Consider the following 20,676-nt stretch of genomic DNA (forward strand, 5'->3'; position numbering starts at 1 on the left):
GAAATTATGTTATTTTCAGGAATATTGATGGAACTAGAGACATTATGTTGAAATAAGTCAAACTCAGAAAGTTTATGGTGGTATGTTTTCTCTCATATGTGGAAGCTAAAGAGGAAAAAGGGAAAGAAAGATGGAGGGGCAGGGATCTCATGACAATTGAAGAGACCAAGGAGTGAGAGGCAAGAGGGAGGGGAGAGCTGCTGGAGAATGATATTAAACAAATTATATTGTTATATTGTGTGCATGTATGAATATGTAACAATAAATCCCATCATTGCAGACAACTATGATGCACCAATTAAAAAATGTGGGGGGAAGAAGAAATGGAAACCCATGCAACTCCTATCAAAGGAAACCATTTGTGTCCTTAGCAGATTTTGCACCTTTTGGAGCAAACTTTTCCCTCTAAGATTAGCATGGACCTTACTGGGGGTACATTGGGGCCCACACTATGGTGCTCTGAAGTGTTAAGCTTTCCTGCTAACCTGAGGCTGATGGCCTTGAATGTGAAGCTGTAGTCACTACAAAATCCTTCATTTATATCAGAGGGAATAACACTAGATTTTGTAAATGAACGTGTAAAAATTCCCAAGGTTCCCCTTGATTTAAGGGGGGGGTGGCTCATGCTTCTACCACTGACATAAATTTATTGGTGTTCCATGTAAATTTTGGCTTCAAAACAAGGACATCGTGCATAGGGGGAGAAAATTCTGAAATCAGAATATTGAGTCTCTGCAGTTCAATTTATATCTGAGAAAACTCAGCCCAAGGAGGTAAGACTTTTCAGATGTGGTCACAGAGTTCATCCTTTACAGAAGAAGAATAAACTTCATGTTTTCTGTGAAGCCGTTTATTCAAAGAAAGAATGGGTCTGCAATTCCTTCCAGAAGGACATTCAGGTCCTAGATCCACAACTTGTGCCCTTGGGCACCTCTTTGACTGGCTCTCTTTCTTTTGAGATGGACACGGAAAGTGAGCATGGCTAAGATTTAATGTTATTATTCCTAGTATGTAGAGAGCAGAACCCTCCCAGTTTCAATCCTTCTCCCTGCTAGGCGGTTTCAAGGCCTTTGCTGAGGATGTCTGTATCCAACAGACAAAAGCTGATCCTCTGGAATGTAGCCCTTGTTCTTTTAAGACTCTGGGGGCAGTTTGTTTAAGATAAGGAGATAACAAATAGGCTGATTTTGGAGTTACTAAAGGAAAGACTGAAAAAAACAACTGCACAGTCTCTACCTGGGTCGGCACAGATGACATCATCCCAGCAGAGGGGCCCCGGGGGCAGGAAGTCCTCTGCCTCCTGACAGCCCTGGTTACTGCCATTCTCAAGAGAAATGGCCCTTAACTTGTTTTCATTTTTCCTCTAGCAATGTCCCTATATGGCTAACCTTTCCTCCAGGCCGCTGTGGGATGAGCAGAGTGGTTGGTCAAGGCTCATACTCTCAGTCAAAAGCCTCCTCCGGCCCTTACTGACCCTGTGGTCTTCAACCTTCATTTTCTTATCCTTCCATGGGGTGAGAACAACACCTCCCTCACACCATGACCGTGCTAATTAGAAGAGATAATATAATATTTTGGGGAGAGAGTGTTCCAAACTCTGTGTCAACCTTTTCATCTCACTGTGTCTCTTCCTCAATCCTCTTCAGTTGGTTTTCTGTCCCCGACCGTCCCAGATGCCTTTGCTATTGTCCAGATCACCAATGATCCAGCAGCTGGGTCTCTCATGGTCTTGCTCGGCACACGAGCAGTGCTGCACTTGGCTGTCTCCCTCACTCAGGGAACCTCCTCCAGACGCCAAACCCTCCAGATGCTAAACCCCCTCCAGACACCAAACCCCTCCAGATGTCAAACCCCTGTGACAGCATCTTGCCCTCTGTCCTCTTCCTCCCTGCCCTCTCCTTCTCAGCTGCATTTCATGACTACTTCTGCTCCTCCCTCAGGGATGGGCCCTACCTTTCCTTCTCCACAGTCTCCCTCAAAGTGATTCCATCCAGTCACAGGGCTTCTGGAGCCACCTGGACACCATGATGCACAAATCTACATCACCAGGCTGGATCTCCAGGAATGCCGCACTGTCTTGTTGAACATTAAGGTGTAGGTGTCTGATGGTCGTTCCATATTTCATATAGCCCGAACAAGACTCTTACTTCTTGCTCCCCACCCCAAAGAGCCTGCTTCCCAATCTTGCTTCTAGGAATTGTCTTTGGTTCTCTTTCTTTTGCCAGCCCCCTTCTATCACCCCCCTTCCACCACCATCTAATCCATTAGCCTGTTCTGTCAACTGCATCTCAAACACTCACCTCCAAATTCACTCTGCCCCTCCATCTGAACTCATAAAACCAACTCGAGCCCCTTTATCCTGTCCTGGGCTACTGCCATCATCTCCTTCCCACCTCTCCCTGCTTGTGTTCCGATGCTCACCCTTTAGCCATGCTCTCTACCCTGGCAGAATCCTGCCTTGTCACCCCACAGCCTCCCCTGTCCATTCTCTCCCTCATCTGTTCCACTCGGGCTGTACCGCCCCTCTCTCTGTTTCTCACACCCGCTAAACTCACTCTCACTTTAGAGTGCTTGAGAGGTTGACCTCCTCCAAAAATGCCACACCAAGGTATCTAATTTCCTGGTGGGTTAGGTCAGGTACACTCTGTTCTTACAGACTTGGCTGGTTAGCCCTGCCAGCAGAAAATACCCTGCAGTGACCCTGTTTGATTTGACTTGGGCCCAGTGCTGAACTCTAAACCACTCATGTGACAAATGGGATGGGCAGGAACAGCAGGTCCTGACTTCCATGTAATAGATCCTCCCCAGGGAAGATGGGCTATGCTACCATATAAAGGGGAAAGACTGGTGCACAGAAAGGTACCTACCCTGATTACTGAAAGATTGAGCTACAACTGCTTGGGAGACTCCCCGCAGAGGTATTCTTTTTTAAAAAATTGATTCTATTATTATTTTTTAAAAAATACACAACAGTGGAACTTTCACATTCATTCACCCTTAGCATCCCCCTTAGTCACCCAAAATGTTTCTGAATTCTTTCCTGTGACCACTTAAATTTCCCTAAAGGCTCCTTCTAAAATCCTTTTAGTATTGGAAAGGCAAGCATGATTTAGGAATTCTCATGCCTACTCCCACTCAATATTTGAAAGCAAGGGGCACCCAAATTTTTAAATCACTTGCTACTTTATCCACACCTTGACTGCATTTCTCCATCTGGGTTGATGGGAGCTAGATAGAGTCTCTGTTAAGAGAGAAGCAGGTACTCTGGCAAACACCTTTCCTATTAATTAGGTCATGTGATCCAGAAGGGAGGAATTCTGTGAGGGTAAGTGGTCTGTGATTCACAGTGACTCACACCACACCCTGAGTTGGGCACAAATCCCTTCCTGATGCCAGTGGGAGATTTCCATGGATAATTTAATCAATTGGGCCACGTTACCATGTTCCCATCACAACAGTTCTTGCTGTGTCTTAGCACAGGTTCCTAAATTTAAACTCTTAAATTGACAGGTGACAGCATCTTGAATATAGATGTTGAAAGAAAAAAGAATGGAAAGGTCGTATAAGGGCTGAATTCAATTTTCTTCTCTGAAATGAGACACAGGAAATGGCACGGAGGAACCACTTTCCCAGCAAGCCACTTGTTCTTCCCCAAAGAGCCTCGATCCACACCCCATCCTACCAGCATGATGTGTGGAGCTGGGGGGAGTTGCAAATGCGTTGCTCACCGTGAGACCTCTCTGTGGTCGGTCAGTGACTTTTGAAGCTCCCTTTCCTGGGGTCCTAGAGTACAAAGTTGTATTCAAGGTTGAGTTCCCAGCAGCCAGGAGGCTGCTCACCAAGTTGGGCATTTTTAGATATCTGCATGTCAGCCCTGAAAAAGAGATAGTGGCAAAGAACATTCCTCCACTCCTGGCAGGCTGTGTGCCCAGAACATTCCCCAGCCCAGGGAAGGCCAGACACCAACAAAGAATACAGAATGCTTTGATAGAGACACGTGACCTCCCAATTAGCCAAGACATTCTGAGAATGCTCATTCCCCTAATAGTTGAGCATTTGCCACCCGTGTTACCTTTGCTGACAGTCAGGGGCAAAGTCTATGTTTGGGTGGTAAAAGACACACTGCTCCAAAGCAGGATCTTATAAAAGGAAGCTCAAGTTCTAAAACAAACCCCAGGGATAACCCCAAGGAATTACCTCTGCTTGGAGTCTTCCAAGCAGTTGTACCTCAAAAAAAAATTAAAATTTTTTTTCCAGGAATGATTTTAATTTGAGCAAAACACATATGTTCATGCTGTACTCAGCATAGGTACAGATATGGATTGTGTTTACTATGAGAAGCTCCAAAATGTGAAGATTTACATTTTAGTTTTGAATTTTTCTGAAGAACAGAAGCAACACAGGAAAACTGCTGGTTAGAGTAAAGAGACCAATTCCCACAAGATTTTTAGTCTTACAGTTTGGCATTGTCTTCTTGGCTCTACGGGATCCAGGACACTGCTATGTGATAGCGACTTAGATTTGGGGTATGAGGGGGGTGGCTGGGGTTGTGGCTCAATGGTAGAGCCCTCGCCTAGCATGTGCGAGGCCCTGGGTTTGATCCTCAGCATAACATAACAATAAATAAATAAATAAAGGTATTGTGTCCAACTATAACTAACAAATAAATTTTAAAAAAAAGATTTGGGTATGAGGATTGAAGGGGAGACTGTCAAGTTCATCAACCTTCCCAGCATCATATCAGTTCTTTCTTTGCTTCTGTCCTTCTCAGTTAAAAACTCATTCTCCAGCTGTCTGGATTTTCCTTCCCATGTCCTCAGGATCTCCTCATCCAGTATCAACAACAAAAGTTACAGCTTCTCTGTGGTCTCTAAAGGTTGGGTTCAGTGCTAAACACATTACAGGTGCTCCTTGATTTAGTCTAGTAAACCCATCGTAAGTGGAAAACAGCCTATATCAAAAATTCATTTAATACACCTAACCGACAAACATCACAGCTTAGCCTCACCACCGTACAGGTTCTCAGAACACTTACATTAGCCTACAGCTGGGCACAATCATCTAACACAAAGCCCATTTTAGGAAAAAGTGCTGAATAGCTCACGGAAATCATCGAGTACCGTAATGAGAGTGAGAAACTGGGGTTGTAAGGGTATGATTTTGTGCCATGATAAAGTTGAAAACAATCATCAGCTGAACCATCGTAAGTCTGGGACCATCTGTTATACACATTTTTTTCACCTAAATGCTAGCTCTTCAAACTACTCCACTGAGACTGGTATCATTATACCCATTTAAGGGAGCAAAGTAGGCACATGAGAGTGAAGTAATTCTCTTTAGGTCACAGCTACATGGAGAGGGTATCTGCCTAACCCCCAAGTCTCTGTTCTCTGCAGTTATTCCCACATCCACCTGGGTTGGTAGTGGGAAAATGTCTTGCCATTTCTAGAAGATATTTTTTTCCCAGTTGTGTGAGAGGTTGCCAAAGCCAGGAAAGACCCCCCATGAGGGTCACATGTTAGACAGTATTCAAGTCTGATGGCACAGGCCTGGGTTATGACCCAGGGTTCCCCACACAGGGCAAAAGGCCACCTGAGCCCACCTTGAAGGATTGGGGGATCCCTCTGGAGTCTGTCCTCATGTCATCCATCCTCCCTAGCCTCCCTCTTGTACAGCGTTTGTGCTCACATTTCTCTCTTATATTCCATCCACAGCACTCTGCAGTGCTCCAATCTAAACTTCCCATGCATATTAATTGATTTTCCTTCAGTTTTTCACTGTTTAAAATTCTCTGTAACAGCAGAACAAGACCTATAGGGTGGAAAAGCACAATGTAGAACGAGAGTGAGCTGCAGCATGATGAACGAGCACGAGTCTGTGCATACCCTAGCTGGATTCCTGTGCTGCCTCCACCACTCATTGGCTGTGTGACCTTGGACAAGTCCCTGAACTTCTATGAGCCTCGGTATCCTTGTCTATAAAGTAGGTCATTAGAATGATGATGATGGTGGTGTCAGTAGTACATTTAGTCCTGTGCTCAATAAATCATCATCATTATCATTGTCATTTCCTATTCAGTAAACAAAGAACTTTGTCAAAAGTGGGCAGCAGGAAGAAGCATATTGATGTCCACATATTGATCTTGAGGGACTGGTTCTGGTAAAAAGGAATTAACTGTGACATGCTTCTAAAAACTTACTCCTAATTTCTTAAAAGAAGCATTTCATAGAAGCTCTGTGGAGAGGACCATAGGCACTCCAGCTCAGTCTTCATCTGCAAGTTAAACCAGTGGGGTCCCTCTTACCTTGTTCCCAACTCTGGACCGTCAGTTGCTTGCCTTGCCTTCCTCAGGGGCAGGTCACTGGTGGATACAGTGGGAAAAGCTTAGGTCAAAGAAGAGAGATCACCTCGTGGAGGGAGCTCAGCCCCAGTAAGAAAGGAAATGCTGATGGTGTCACTTTTACTTTAATTTGCTGGAGGAAAGTCAAGGACTGCTGAATTCCACTGTGACCCTGAGCTGTGGCATTGGGGGAGTGGTTCCAAGGTCCTCATCACGGGGCCCTCTAGACTGAGTGGCCTGGTCACAGCCCGCATACAGGAGGAGCTTGTACCATTCTTGTGAACTCAGGGGTCTTCCAGGGCATGTGAGGACACCTGTCCCTTCCAGGCCATCTGGTCCTTTATGAATTTATTCAAAATGGCTCTGCCAATTTAGGCCAAGAATTCGTCTCTGGATAATATGGATTCTGAAGAATACCTTCATTTCCCTAACCACAAAGTCTGTATTTCTACCTAAAGCTCCATCAAATCTTACAAGCCTTTGATCACGCTTGGCAAGCTTTGTTAAAATCACGAAGAGAGAGTCGTCAGGCTTCTAGAAATCTCAGCGTGAAGAATTGAAGGGAGAGTCAGCTCTCGGTCACATGGGAAAATACACTGGAGCTTCCAAATTTAAGCATTTGAAAGGCTCTAAAGACATCAAGTGTCAAACGGCTCATAAGTCAGAATTTAGCAAATTTTCACCTTCCACATATACATGTGAAGTAAGAGCTCTATCACTGAGAACCACTGAAAATATTTTCAATAAGTTTTGAGCTATTTTTGAAAAATGTCTGATATAAAGTAATGCAGAGATATATGGATTAAAGAATGCCAAGAACATCCTCCGGATGTGAGAAAAGTGGAGCACATCCCCCACCCTCCGAGCAGCCCCTCAGGCCGAGTGGGTTCTTTACTAGAATATCAGGCTTGTGTGATTAAGCAAGGATGATATCTGAGCCAAGCAGACACAGAAGGCCAAGGTCTGCACTTTCTAATTCTGTCTCGGGCAGGTTAACCCTCAGCAGAACTATGTGCATTATCTCATAGGAAAACCTTTTAAAAGGTTTAACTGAGCTAATTACAAAGTGGTTTAAAATAATACAAATATTTGTTTTGGAGAGATAATATTCACATGTATATCTCCCTATATGGAGTGATTTCAAAAGAGACTTTAGTTCAATCCTCTTAACTGATGAAGAAATGGAGGCACAGAAAGGTCAAATGATTTACCCAAGGTCACACACGAAATTAGTACAGATTGGGGGAAATGCAGGGAACAATATTTTTTTTTCATTCTTTATCTGATAAAGATTGGGAAATTGGTCTAGATTTTAAAGTTTAAGGGATGGTGAAACAGACACAAAGCACCATGTTAGCAATAACAGACGTTGGGAAGCTACAGTGCAGATCACATGGCAGACGCTGTGCTTGGAACCTCCACTTTATCTTATGACACCCCCTGTGAGATTGAGGCTATTCATATCACATATCAGCAAAACTAAGTTGTATGAAAATATTCCAATTAAATGGCCTAAGGTGTGGATTGTTGGATGAGCTCAATATTGAAGCCTCACTTTAGTGGACATTAGCAGGTGGAGCCCCTTCCAAGGATAGAAGCCAAAGGAGTCAAAACCTGTCACTGAAGAGAAGAGTGGAAGGACCCCTTTTTAATGTTCCTTGATTAAGTTAAATACATGCATAAACTCACTTAATTCCCTCAGCAACTTTAAGACCTAGTTACTAAGTTTCCTTTGGTTTCATTTTGCAATTGTAGGAACTGAGCAAAGAGAGAGCAAGCAGCTGGATGGAGTGGAGCCAGGATGGATCCCAGGCCTGTTTACTTTGGAGTCTGTGCTGTTGACCACCAGACTCTATTTCCTCCTAACTCTCGACCTGTCATCTGCGGAATAAGCGTTAGAACAACAATCGTGATTTGGGAGAGGACAATGCTGCCAGGTAAATGAAGGCATGTTATTAACTATTAAATTCTAGATGCTTCCTTGCACAAGGTTTTCTCCCTGTATGTGTATCACAAAAATATGCATGAAATTCCAAGAGGTAAATTCAGCTTTCTTAGGGGAAGCCATCACCGGTTAAAACACTATGCAAGATTGATAAAGAAGAGAGTTAAAAAATCAAAATAGCAAGCTGACTCCCAAAGGATTATTCCTGTTCACCTTGGGATTCTGGAAGAAAATTAAAGCAAGGTCCGTATAAGCTTCCCACCAAGATCTATGGACAGGAACATAAATATCTCAGCCATTCCACCTCTGATTAATTGCTCCATTGCCAGTGACCTCCATGATGGAAAATCTGAGTCAGAGGCAGCTAGGGTGGGCTGTGGGTGCTCATTTGCAGCAGCTGGGAGAGGAGGGGGGGAAACCTTGCTCTTGCAGAGGCCCTTGGACACTGCTGCACTCGCCCAGTGGTAAATGCTCGTAAGTTGAATTACAAGGTCAAGGCGGGAGAGAAAGAGACCTGAGTATCCACAGATGTATTTTTAACACATTAGATGCTCCTGTGTACATCACTTTAAATGAGTAGTTTTGGTCTCAATCTTGACCATGGGTTCTTCCTGCTAACATATATACTCAGGCACTTAATGCTTAACTTTCCCAAAATAGAACAGTTTGCTGAACGAGAACTCTGGAACATTTGTTGTTTAAAACATCATGTATTTCTTAGAATGAATACTAATCAAAGCCAGCCATGACTTAATGTCTTAAAACTGCCACAGTAAAACATTTCCAGATCCAGTCCACAGGGCATACAAACTGTTGACGCAGCCTCCACTCTAACAGTTCAGGTGGTACGCTGAACTCAGAGTTGACCTTAAGCTTGGTGAGTGTTGAATCCTTTTTATTTTCCCCTGTTTTTCTATGTTTAAGGAATTTGTTGTAGATAATGCTTACATGGTAACTAATATAAACAAACCAGTTGCACAGCTGAAGGACTTCCCACGGGGGAATATGAAAAGAAGGACACAGGGACACTGCGTGCTTACCCTTTAGAAAAAGTTTCATGGAGGTACCTAAATCTGTGTACCATCATCCCTTGGGACTCATGGGGTGCTGTTTCCAGGATGCTCCACAAATGCCCCCATCCCTGGATGCTCCAATCCCTTACTTAAAAGGGCACGGCATTTACATATACCCTATGCACATCCTCCCATTTACTTTAAACCATCTCTAGATTACTTGTAGTACGTAATGCAATGTAAATGCTAGGTGAACAGTTGCTACACTGTGTTGTTTAGGGAATGATGACAATAAAAAAGTGTGTATGTAAAAAAGAAAGTGTGTATGTATTCCTTTATGTGTGTGATTTTTGTTTCCAAATATTTTCCATCCATGGTTGGATGAATCTGCAGATGCAGAACCCGCAGATACAGAGAGCCAACTGTATGAGATCAGGCATCCAACACTCAGTGCTCACCTGCAGCTGGATTCACCAAGAACAAGATCTTTATTGTGCAGAAAAAGGAAACACAGGAAGTGCTCCAGTTCACTTCCTCTCACTTCTCCTTCAGAAGCCAACCTCTTCAGCCTTGGCAAAGTGGTATGTGTTCAGGTGGTAATCTGAACTCTTTTCACAGATCTTTACTTTAAAGGGGATTGTTGATTTTATCTGGAAGCCGATTGACAGAGTCCCTGGAGCTTGTACAGGCACATTGGTAAAAGGAGCAAACATAAAAAATGGATAGTCAGCAATTCTAACTCTAGCTATACACCCAAAAGAATTTAAATAAAGACCAAACATATACCTGTATACAAATGCTCACCGCATCACTATTCATACTAGCCAAAAGGCAGAAACGACCAAATGTCCATTAACTATGGAGAAACAAAATGTGGTATGACTATAAAATAGAATATTATTTAGCCTTAAAAAGGAATGGCATTCTGATACAGGCTACAACAGGAACGAACCTGAAAAACATATTTACTGAAATAAGCCAGACACCAAAGATCACTAATAGTGTGATTCTATTTGTCTGAAACATCCATAAGAGGTCAATCTGTTGAGACAGTAAGGACATTGGTGGTTGCTAAGAGCTGACAAAGAGGTGGAGAACAGTTATCGACTGCATAATAGGTAGAAGATCTCTTCTCAAGGTGATAATGTGTTTTGGAACTGGACAAAGGTGGCAGATACACAACACTGTGAATGTCCTAAGTGCCACCAAAGTGCATACTTTAAGATAATTAATTTTACATTAGATGATTTCATCTCAAGAAAAAGGAAGGGGAAAAATGGCCTGGGAATGAGATATAGACATATAATCTAAGTGAGGAAGAAATGGGCCTGTAGCCCCAGCACCTTCTCTACCTCTTTTCACCAAAGACCTCACTTATTAGGGTTGTTATAGTGCTATGTGGAGGTTGAGAAATCTCATCACCCAAACCTTCAGCCCAGCAATTAGCATCACTGGGCATCTCCCTTCAAGCCTCTGTTATTTATTGAGCAACTCTTTGTGCTGGACAGTATTCTAGGAGCTGAGACATGACAGTGAATAAGACCATGGCATGCTTGCTCTCAAGAAGCTCATATCCTGGTGGGCAAAGAAGACAAGAGAAAATATGAAATAAAATGTCAGATGGGAGTAAGTACAGGAACCTGAACTAGGCTGATGTGAGGGGGACTGAGTGGCAACAGCTTATCTATTTCCTTGAAAGATTTGCCAGGTGGGTGGCTTGACTTCTGGTTCCTGTGCCTGTGACTCAGCCACATTTTCTTTGTAATCACTTCAATTGCTCAGTCAGACGCAACCGAATTATAAGGTGTGACATTTTTAAAGCCTGGTCATGATTCATATGATCAAGTGATGCATACTAACCTCAAAGGAGCCTTGGGCAAAATGTGACAGTCATTCTTAATTTGTTGTTCTCCTTTGTGTCTGCCAAAGATGCTTGTGTACAGAAACACATACTGTGCTGTGTCCTTGTCAATTCTACTTCCTGCAGTTTCCCAGGTCCAGTCTCCCCTTCAGGATCCTCTCCATCCTTACAGTGTGTGTGGTCCCAGCCTTCACCCCGTCTTGTCCAGGCTCTGTCAGTGCCTCCTGACCGACTGTCTGGATCTGCTTTGCTCTACAGTCTCTAATGTTCTGGTATCTAGAGAAAACTTCCTCTTTGTAATTTCCATCCCCAAGTCCTGGTTCTCTCATCTGGAGACTCAATAAAATCCAGATTACCTACTGCACAACGGCCCTCCTAAAGACTAGACAGGAGAACACTGCCCCTGTCTCCCCTCCAGCCTGCATCTCCCTAGTTCCTTGTTCATGCATCCTGGGCCCCAGACCCTTCTTCATCCTGGTAATCCCATCTGAATTGACTGATGTTTTAAAAACGTATTCAGAACTGAACATGGTATTTCAAGTGTGTTTTGAGCAAAACATAGTGATTCTGTAGGGACAGATGAGGCAAGGCACTGAAGATAGCAGGAAACAGTTTTATTTGGTTGCAGCCAGGTTCAGAGGGCACTGCTTTTGCTATAATCAATTAATCCCCTGAACCCCGAGTTCAGGTGGTTTCAGAGTTTTATACTCAGCGTGTAAGGGGAGGGGCTCAGAAGTTCACAGTCTGCAGAAGTTCACATAAAAGCAGTTTTTTCTCTCTCTGTTCTGGGAAAGTTAACCCTTCAAGGACAGCACCTGAGAAGTGGAGAGCTTCTTCTCCCCTCTCTTTCCTCCCCCTGCCAGCTGTTACCATGGAGCCCAGTTAGTAACTTCTCTTATCTTAAAAATGTAGACATCTCTGTGAAGCCATCTCAAGGCCAGAGGCCTTGTTTGTGCATTTCTACAAACTACTATACTAGATGTTTGTGAAAAACTAGTAAGGGGGTGTCCAGCACCTGGAGTGCTGATTTCTTCTGGCCAGTGGCCAAGTAAAACAGGACAACACGAAAATAGGAAGTTTATCTGCATTGAACTCTTTTGTAGAGACTCTTTTGCTGAAAGTCCTAAAATCAGCCATAGTGAAGATTTCTGGAGAAGCCCAGTTAAGACTTTTCTGTGGAGAAAGGGGGTGCCACTTCAATTCTATTTCTTCTTCTTTGAATGAACTAACCTTTTAAAAATAGACTTGAAGAACACAGTACTATGAGTTTTGAAAACAAACCTGTGTAATCACCAACCCAATCAAAATACAGAACGTTTCCATTACTCCAGAAAGGTTCCTCATTCCTCCCCAGCCTAAACCCCATCAATAGCAGCCAGTGTTTTGATTTCTGTGTCTGCAGTTTAGTCTTGCCAATTCCAGATTCTCACACAGACAGAATCATGGGACCTGTACTCTTTTGTGCCTGGCTCCTTTTACTCAACATACTTTTGAGGTTCATCCATGTTGTTGCAAATTGTATTAAGCATTTGTTCTTTTCTGTGGCTGAATAATAATCGCCTACAAACCACAGTTGATTTACATATCCTCTGTCAAAGTGTACCTTAGGTTGTTTTCAGTTTGGGGCTGTTATTAATAAGGCTGGTAAAACAAGTAGCTTTATAGATTTTCGTTATCATTTCTCTTGAATAAATATCTAGAAGAGGAATTTCTTGGTTTCATAACTAAGAAAATGTTCAACTACATAAGAAATTGATAGAAATTTTTTTCCATAATGGCTGTATCAATACTTTAGGAAACTTCCCGTAACTCCACATTGCTAAACATGAGTGTTGTTTGTTAATTTCAGCCATTCTCATGGGTGTGAAGTTGCGTTTCATTGGGTTTTTAAGCTGCCATCATTCAATAGAGTTGAACATCCGTCTCGTGTGTGTTGGCTTTTTACATACCTTTTGTGAAATACCAGTTCTAGTCTTTGCCACTTTTTCCCCATAGGGTTGTTGGTCTTCTTCTTATTGAATTGTAGAAGTCCTTTGTATTATCTAGATAAAGTCCTTCATCAAATACATGCATAATGAATATTTAATTCAGGTGGAGTTTCTCTTTTCACTTTCTTGATGATGTCTTTTGATCCACGTGAATACTTAATTTTGATTACATTGATTTCTTTCTCTTTTTCACCAGTTGCTTCCCTCTGTTCTGTTTTTTTAAAATATTTATTTTTTTAGAAGTAGTTGGACACAATACCTTTATTTTGCTTATTTATTTCTATGTGGTGCTGAGGATCGAACCCAGGGCCTTGCATGTGTTATCCGAGCACTCTACCGCTGAGCCACAATCCCAGCCCCGCCCCCTGTTTTTTAACCCTAAATATTCTTTGCCTAAAATCAGTCATAAATGTTTTCTAGTCCTAGGTTTTCTTCTAGAAGCTTTATGTTTGCAGCATCTATGTTCTTGACTATGAGACATCTTGAACTAGTTTTTGTTCATGGTGTGAGATAAAGGTGAAGATTTGTTGTTTTGTGGGTTTTATTTTTTCCCATAAGTTATTTTAACACTATTTGTTGAAAAGACTTTCTCCCCCACCAGGTTATTTTGTTTATAATAGTTTTCTAGCACCACTGGGTGGAGAACTTCTTCAGACCCATGTCTCCCAAATTATCATTTAAAAACAAGTTTCATATATTTCATTTCAGTTTATGGACCCATTAGCCTTCACTGACTGAATGCTCTGTGTTGGGCATGAACTGAACGCTGGTACAGATAACTCTCATCCTGGAAAAGTCTCTGTCTGTCGAAGGACACCAACGTGGGAGCTACTGATGACCACAGAATGTCTCATAGGGGTTTGTAGAAAGACAGAAAGCACGTGGCAGGAGGGCAGCATACAGTAGTGATGAGAGACCATCGCTTTGAGATTGGCTTTGGGTCTAGGCAGATCTTGTTCAGAATTCAGGCTCCCACATATCCTAGTTGCTAGGGCGACCTTGAATAGGCTGTTTGACCTTTTAGAGCCTCGTTTCTTGGGCATTACTGAAGTATTACGAGACACAGTACAGAATGCCTGTTATGTCTGTTCTGGTACTCAGCTAAGTGCTCAACACATGCTTGCTATTTTCATCCTTAGAAATCAGAGAACCCATCCTGGAGGAGGTGACTCCTCAGCTGAGCTTTGAGGAATGTCAAAGTTGGCCAGATGAAGAAAGGAAGGTGGAACATTTCAAGCCAAAGACTTGGGAAAACAAAGATAGGGAGGCCTATATTCAAGTAGGAAGAGGTGAGTGGCCCAAGAGGTGAGGTGGGGTCAGGACCCGGAGGGCTTTATTAGCCATGCTCAGGAGCTCTGGTGGTGTTTTTCAGTCAAGCCATCCATGGGCAACCAGGAGCGGCATCAGCCATCTCCTTTTCCCCTTAGGCTCTACGTCATCCCTTGGATATTGCATCCAACCACAGCCCTACTAGAAGCTTAAAGGTGAGATTCACCCTGAGAAGCAGGCGATGCATAATAGAGTCCCCATAGACCAACCCGGGGTGATCCACTCCAGTGCAAAGCTTTGGGTACCTTCTTATGCTTGGTGAGAACCACAGGTCTCCCAGGATACCCAAATGATGCCTGGTACACAGTCCTCATTCTGTCCAGAAGTATGGTCATCTTTAGAGCAGACCCGCCCCCCCTCACTGAGAACCATCCAAGTTGGACTGGAATTTATTGGTACCCTCCTCAAATGGAAAGGCTACCTACCCCTTCTCTCCATCTGTTCTCTTATTGTACTAGTCAGGATTTTCTAGGGAAAACCAGAACCATAGGAGTTGTGATTATAAAAAGGGAACTTATTAGATTGGCTTACATAACCAGAAGCTGGATATCCCACAATGGCCATCTGCAAGCTGGAAGGCTGGAGGAACCAGTAGCTGCCCAGTGCAAGATGCTGAAGTCTCAGAACAAGAGAAATCAATGATGCTACCCGAGTCCCAGATGGAAGGTTTCTGGAAACTTCTTGGAGAATCACTGGCAGAGTCCTTTTTGGAAAAATGAAGGAGCGAGAGTCTGATGTCCTCAAGCAATTGCAGCAGCAATCACGGACCCATTCAAGAAGAATTGAGCCGGTATCTGCTTTTGCTTCCTTGTTCTTCCAACTTTTATTCCATTTAAGCCTCCAACCTATTGTACAGTGCTGCCCATGCTTAGGGAAGGTCTCCAGGTCAGTTTGCTATCCCACGTGCCAATCATCCAAGTCACCAACCTATTTGATGGTGCTGCTCATGCTTAGGGAGAGTCTCCACTTCACTATCCCTCATGCCTAGACACACCTTCATTGACACACCCAGAAGCCTCTTAATCCAATCAAGTTGACAATTCAAATTAACCATTACACTTATTGAAGGGATCCTACCAGACATGGACAGATCTCCCTGACTGATGCTGGCCTTCAGTTACTTGATTCCTTGAAGCTACCATTTTAAGCCTTTGCTACATACTAGGCCTCTTACCAAAAAATGTTTGACGTGCATTGACTCAAAGACTTTAAACCTCCCAGCAAACCCGGAAGGGATTTTATTGTTTCAATTCTCGGACAAAGAATTCTCAAAAATATTACCTAATTTGCATACAATCACACAGATAATGAATGGCGGGTCCAAAATGTGAGCCATTATCTGAACACCTGTGCATGGTTGTCTCTTGATGATTTTGTAGGCACTGAGGAAGGGCTCTCCCTGTTCCCCGGCCCCACAGCCTGATGGGGCACCTCAGTTTGGGTCATTCTGTGCTTCTCAGGCACATCTGAAGCTGCTCTTCTGGGACCTTTCTTCTTAGCTGAGAGGCCTTGACAGCATCCAGGTTGCATCTTTACCATGGCAGTGCTATCATATCTGCTATGATTTGAAAATTGCATGAATGTATCCCCCTGAAGTTTATGTGTTGCAAAGTTGTTCCTCAATGTGGTGATGTTTAGAAGTGGTGGGACCTTTAAGAGGTTTGGCCTAGTGGGAGGTGGCTAGGTCATCGGGGGTGCTGCCTTTGTAAGGGATTAAGGTAGCTCTTAGGGGGCCTGGTTAGTTCTTGAGAGAGCTATGAAAGAGTAAGGCTGTTTCCTCTGCACTCTCTCAGGCTTCCTGCCTCACCATCTGAACTCTCCCTGTCACACATGTTTTTACCATGATGTCATCTGCTATAAGGTCCTCACTAACAGCTGAGCTGATGTGGCCATCTGATCTTGGACTTTCAGCAAAATACACCTTTTTTTCTTTATAAAGTACCCAGCTTCAGATAATTTGTTATGGCAATAAAAATAGACTAATACACTAGCTTACCTTCAGCCTGAATTTAATACTTTATCAGCCTCATTTCACAAGTTAAATTACCCAGGTTCAAAAAATAACATACAACAGTAAATCACAGCATCAAGTCTCAAATCTGGATCCCCTGCCTCCAAAAATAGCAAAATCACACATATTCTGTGGCCTTTCTGGATTGTAAGTCACCTGTCCAGGAAGCAGTCCAATAGAAGTGAGAGGGCAGTTGGAGAGAAAAGTTGTACAAGTCCCTTCAAACATTGCAAATTTATAATTCTGCTACTAACTGAGAATATAAGAGTAAATTGGAAAAAAAGAGAGAAAAAAATAAAGTAAGAAAAAAAACATCATAATTCACAGTCTATATACTGTTCGGTATTATCACAAAAAGAGCAGGGGAGGGATGAATAGCCAAGATGTGAATTCAGTATCAAATCACCCAAAACACAGATCAAAGTAAAGAAAACACAGGGTGCTGATTCATTCTCTCACAGGAAGGAAGCATGCTGCCAAGTCAGCATCTATTCCCTCATCTGGTCAGGATTAAGGGCATTTCAAAAAAGAGATCTTAAAAAAGAAGTAGGATGAGGTGAGGCAGTGAGGAATCAGAAAACCCTGGGTTACCAGGAATGAACCAGCATTTTGCTTTTGAGCCCAATTTGTTGAATTTATATAGCAAAAAATAAAATCAAGCCTTTCTTCCATCTCTTTCTGTTTCTGTGAGTCTACACACCTCCAGCTTCTGGGTGACAGGTTTCAAGCCACATTCTGCTGTTTGGCAACTTTTCATTGGAAAGCTAAGGGGCTATGCAGTGGGTTGGTCTTTGCACATTTTCAATGTGATGAGGCATTTACATGTTGGAAGTGCTGCCAGGGTCCAATGTTTCCGGGAATGATGTGTGTAACCCAGAGGCTGGTACAAAGGTATGTCATGGATTTCAGCTGCTCCTTCCTTTAGCTGGAGATTGCAGGGATTCTTATGAGTTGACCCACAAGTCCTGAGTCATGAGCCTCAGATCATTAAAAAGCCAAATGGAGACCTTCATCCAAATTGACAGATTCTATAAAATTGTCTCCATCAGTTTCAGAAGGTAGTTTTATAGAAGGCACTCAAAGATGGTTTGTGAAACTCATTAGGATCCACATGTAGAAGAGACACATCCCTAGTACTTCCTACCTTACCCATATTTGCATAATAGCAAAGAAGGATGGAAATAACTGCAAACATAGAAATACAGCTGATGAAATAAAAGCCCTTAACTTCTACTCATTCACTTCCCAATTGTTTCTTGATTCCCTTCTATGTGCCAAGCACTCTCACTTGCTGAAGCCATAGGAATAAGAAACACACTCCTTTCTTCAAGGGAGCTCATATTTAATGGGAGAAATAAGCAGGTGCAAATAGTTGTGACCGAGTCGTGTCTCTGCAGAAGGAACTGTGGGAGCACAAGGAAGAATGGATCTGTAGGGAGCAGGAGGGTGGGCATCACGGCTGCATTTGTACTGAGTCTTCAGGGGCATGTAGGAGTTTGCCAGACAGAACGGTTAGGCTGGGATTCAGGGCAGAGGAATTTCACATGTAAAGGCAAGGACTGATGAGAAGAATGGTGAGATTCAAAAGGACAAGTCATTTAGCATACTCCAGTACTTAAACTCTGAACCATTGTGGCAAGACAATCTAAAAACTCTCTGAAAATCATATACATATGTTCTAACACCAAAACTACCAGTCCACAGTGTGTCTAGGTAGAGCAGGATGAAACAAGGACATAGGGACAGACAGCACAGGACCAAAAATAATGAGAGGGTCTGAGTTCAAATACCATGATACTCAATTTCAGTCTCTCTGGACCAAGGGTTTCCCCTAAATCCTGGTGCAAAATGATTGCATATTGTTACTGCAATCGCACTATATACCATGTGTAAATAAGTAAATTGCTAGCTGCATATATTAATTCCAAAACATGGGCTCAGTTATTCTCAGTAAATCCTTTTGTTATGCTTATAATGTCTGAAGTGAGTCAGAAAGGGATAAGAAATGGGTGGAACCTACTGATATTTTCCCAAAGAATAGAATAGAGAGGTCCTTCTAAAATAGTGTTCACAAAAGTGCTGAAACATGTAAGTACTCAATAGTGACCAAGGGTCATTCAAAAAACTAAGTGAAATGGGGACATATCAAATGAAAATCGACAGGGCAACCCAGGAAAGCAGTAGGCTGAAGCTTGACTATCTGCAGTTTTGAGTATGTCAGTGAAGAAAAACTGAAAATCAAGCTCTATGTATGTGCACATTCGAGGCCAAATTTATACTATCTGTGTGGTACCAGAACCCCAAGTAGAAATTCAATAAAAATTAGCACAGGAACACTGAAAACCCTGGGGTTTCCACAGATGCAAATGTCAGACTGCCCTGAAGAGACTATTCACAAAAACCAGGTTCCTAGGGCCTCCTTGGGAATAAAAACTTTATTAAAGATGATCTCATAATCAAAAATGGCAAACCATATGAAGAAACAAACTACCAAATGGGAGAATTGAGAGACACGGGAGCTGGAAATAAGAGGTCTAAAAATAGGATTTGAAAACGATGCACACAAATACTGCTAAAACTTTTACCACCACAGTAAATTTAATTGAAAACTGTTAAGAATGATTAAAAATAGTTTAATTTGGATTTTTTGGTTGGTTGGTTGGTTTTTGGTGTTGGAGGGGGATGAAGTGGGGCCTCTCCAGCATGCTACGCTCTGACTCTGCTGCCAAGCTCCTCCCCAGTCCTCAATCTGCAAATTCTTTTTTTAAAAATCTTTTAAAAAATTCTAATTTGTTATATATGACAGCAGAATGCAATTCAATTCATATTACACATACAGAGCACAGTTTTTCATGTCTCTGGTTGTACACAAAGTAGAGTCACACCATTTGTGTCTTCATGCTTGTACTTAGGGTAATGATGTCTATCTCATTCCACTGTCTTTCCTACCTCCATGCCCCCTCCTTTCCCCTCCCTTCCCCTCCTTCCCCTTTTCTCTACCTAAAGTTTCTACATTCCTCCCATGCTACCCCCACAACCCCATTATGAATCCTTATAGAATCCTTATATCAGAAAAGACATTCTGCATGTGGTTTTGGGGGATTGGTTTACTTCACTTAGCATTATATTCTCCAACTCCATCTATTTACCTGCAAATGCCATGATTTTATTCTCTTTTAATGCTGAGTAGTATTTCATTGTATATGTATACCACATTTTCTTTATCCATTCATCTACTGAAGGGCATCTATGTTGGTTCCACAGTTTAACCATTGTGAACTGTGCTGCTATAAACTGATCTGGCTGCGTCCCGTGTAGTGTGCTGCTTTTTAGCCCTTTGGGTTCCATGGAGTAGAATAGCTGGGTCAAATGATGGTTCCATTCCCAGTTTTCCAAGGAATCTCCATATTGCTTTCCATATTAGCTGCACCAGTTTGCAGCCCCACCAGCAATGTATGAGTGTGCCTTTTTCCCCACATCCTCGCCTTCACTTATTATTGTTTGTATTCTTAATACCTGCCATTCTGCCTGGAGTGAGATGAAATCTTAGAGTAGTTTTTGTTTGCATTTCTATGATTGTTAGAGATGTTGAACATTTTTTTTTCATATACTTGTTGATTGATTGCATATCATCTTTGGAGAAGTGTCTGTTCAGTTCCTTGGCCCATTTATTGAGTTATTTGGTTTTTTTAGTGTTAAGATTTTTTAGTTCTCTATATATCCTAGAGATTGGTGCTCTATCTGATGTGTGGAGTGGTAAAAATTTGCTCCCAAAATGTAGGCTCTCTATTCACCTCACTGATTGTTTCTTTTGCTGAAAAGAAGCTTTTTACTTTGAATCCATCCAATTTGTTGATTCTTGATTTTAATTCTTGTGCTATAGGAGTCTTAATAAGGAAATTGGGGCCTAATTTGACATGATAGAGATTTGGGCCTACTTTTCCTTCTATTAGTGTGCAGTGTCTCTGGCTTAATTCCTAGGTCCTTGATCCACTTTGAGTTGAGTTTTGTGCATGGTGAGAGATAGGGGCTTAATTTCATTTTGTTGCATATGGATTTCCAGTTTTCACAGCACCAATTCTCGAAGAGGCCATCCTTTCTCCAATATATGTTTTTGATGCCTTTGTCTAATCCAAGATAACTGTGTTTATGTGAGTTTGTCTCTGTGTCCTCTATTCTGTACCATTGG

General features: G+C 42.4%; 1 long non-coding RNA gene across 6 annotated transcripts in view; it reads right to left on the reverse strand.

Moving 5' to 3' along the window:
• Positions 1 to 6,455, reverse strand: part of LOC113178931 (uncharacterized) — a 138,159-nt gene extending 131,704 nt beyond the window's left edge. For 4 of the 6 annotated variants that reach the window (XR_013343883.1, XR_013343886.1, XR_013343882.1 and 1 more), the window contains exon 1: positions 6,305 to 6,452. This is a non-coding gene — a long non-coding RNA (uncharacterized LOC113178931). Of the gene's footprint in view, positions 1 to 6,304 lie in introns of all 6 variants that reach the window. The other 2 variants (XR_013343884.1, XR_013343887.1) reach the window with 2 other exon arrangements.
• Between the last annotated feature and the right edge of the window lie 14,221 nt (positions 6,456 to 20,676).

Source organism: Urocitellus parryii, chromosome 7 (genome assembly GCF_045843805.1).
Source record: "Urocitellus parryii isolate mUroPar1 chromosome 7, mUroPar1.hap1, whole genome shotgun sequence".
Taxonomy (NCBI): domain Eukaryota; kingdom Metazoa; phylum Chordata; class Mammalia; order Rodentia; family Sciuridae; genus Urocitellus; species Urocitellus parryii.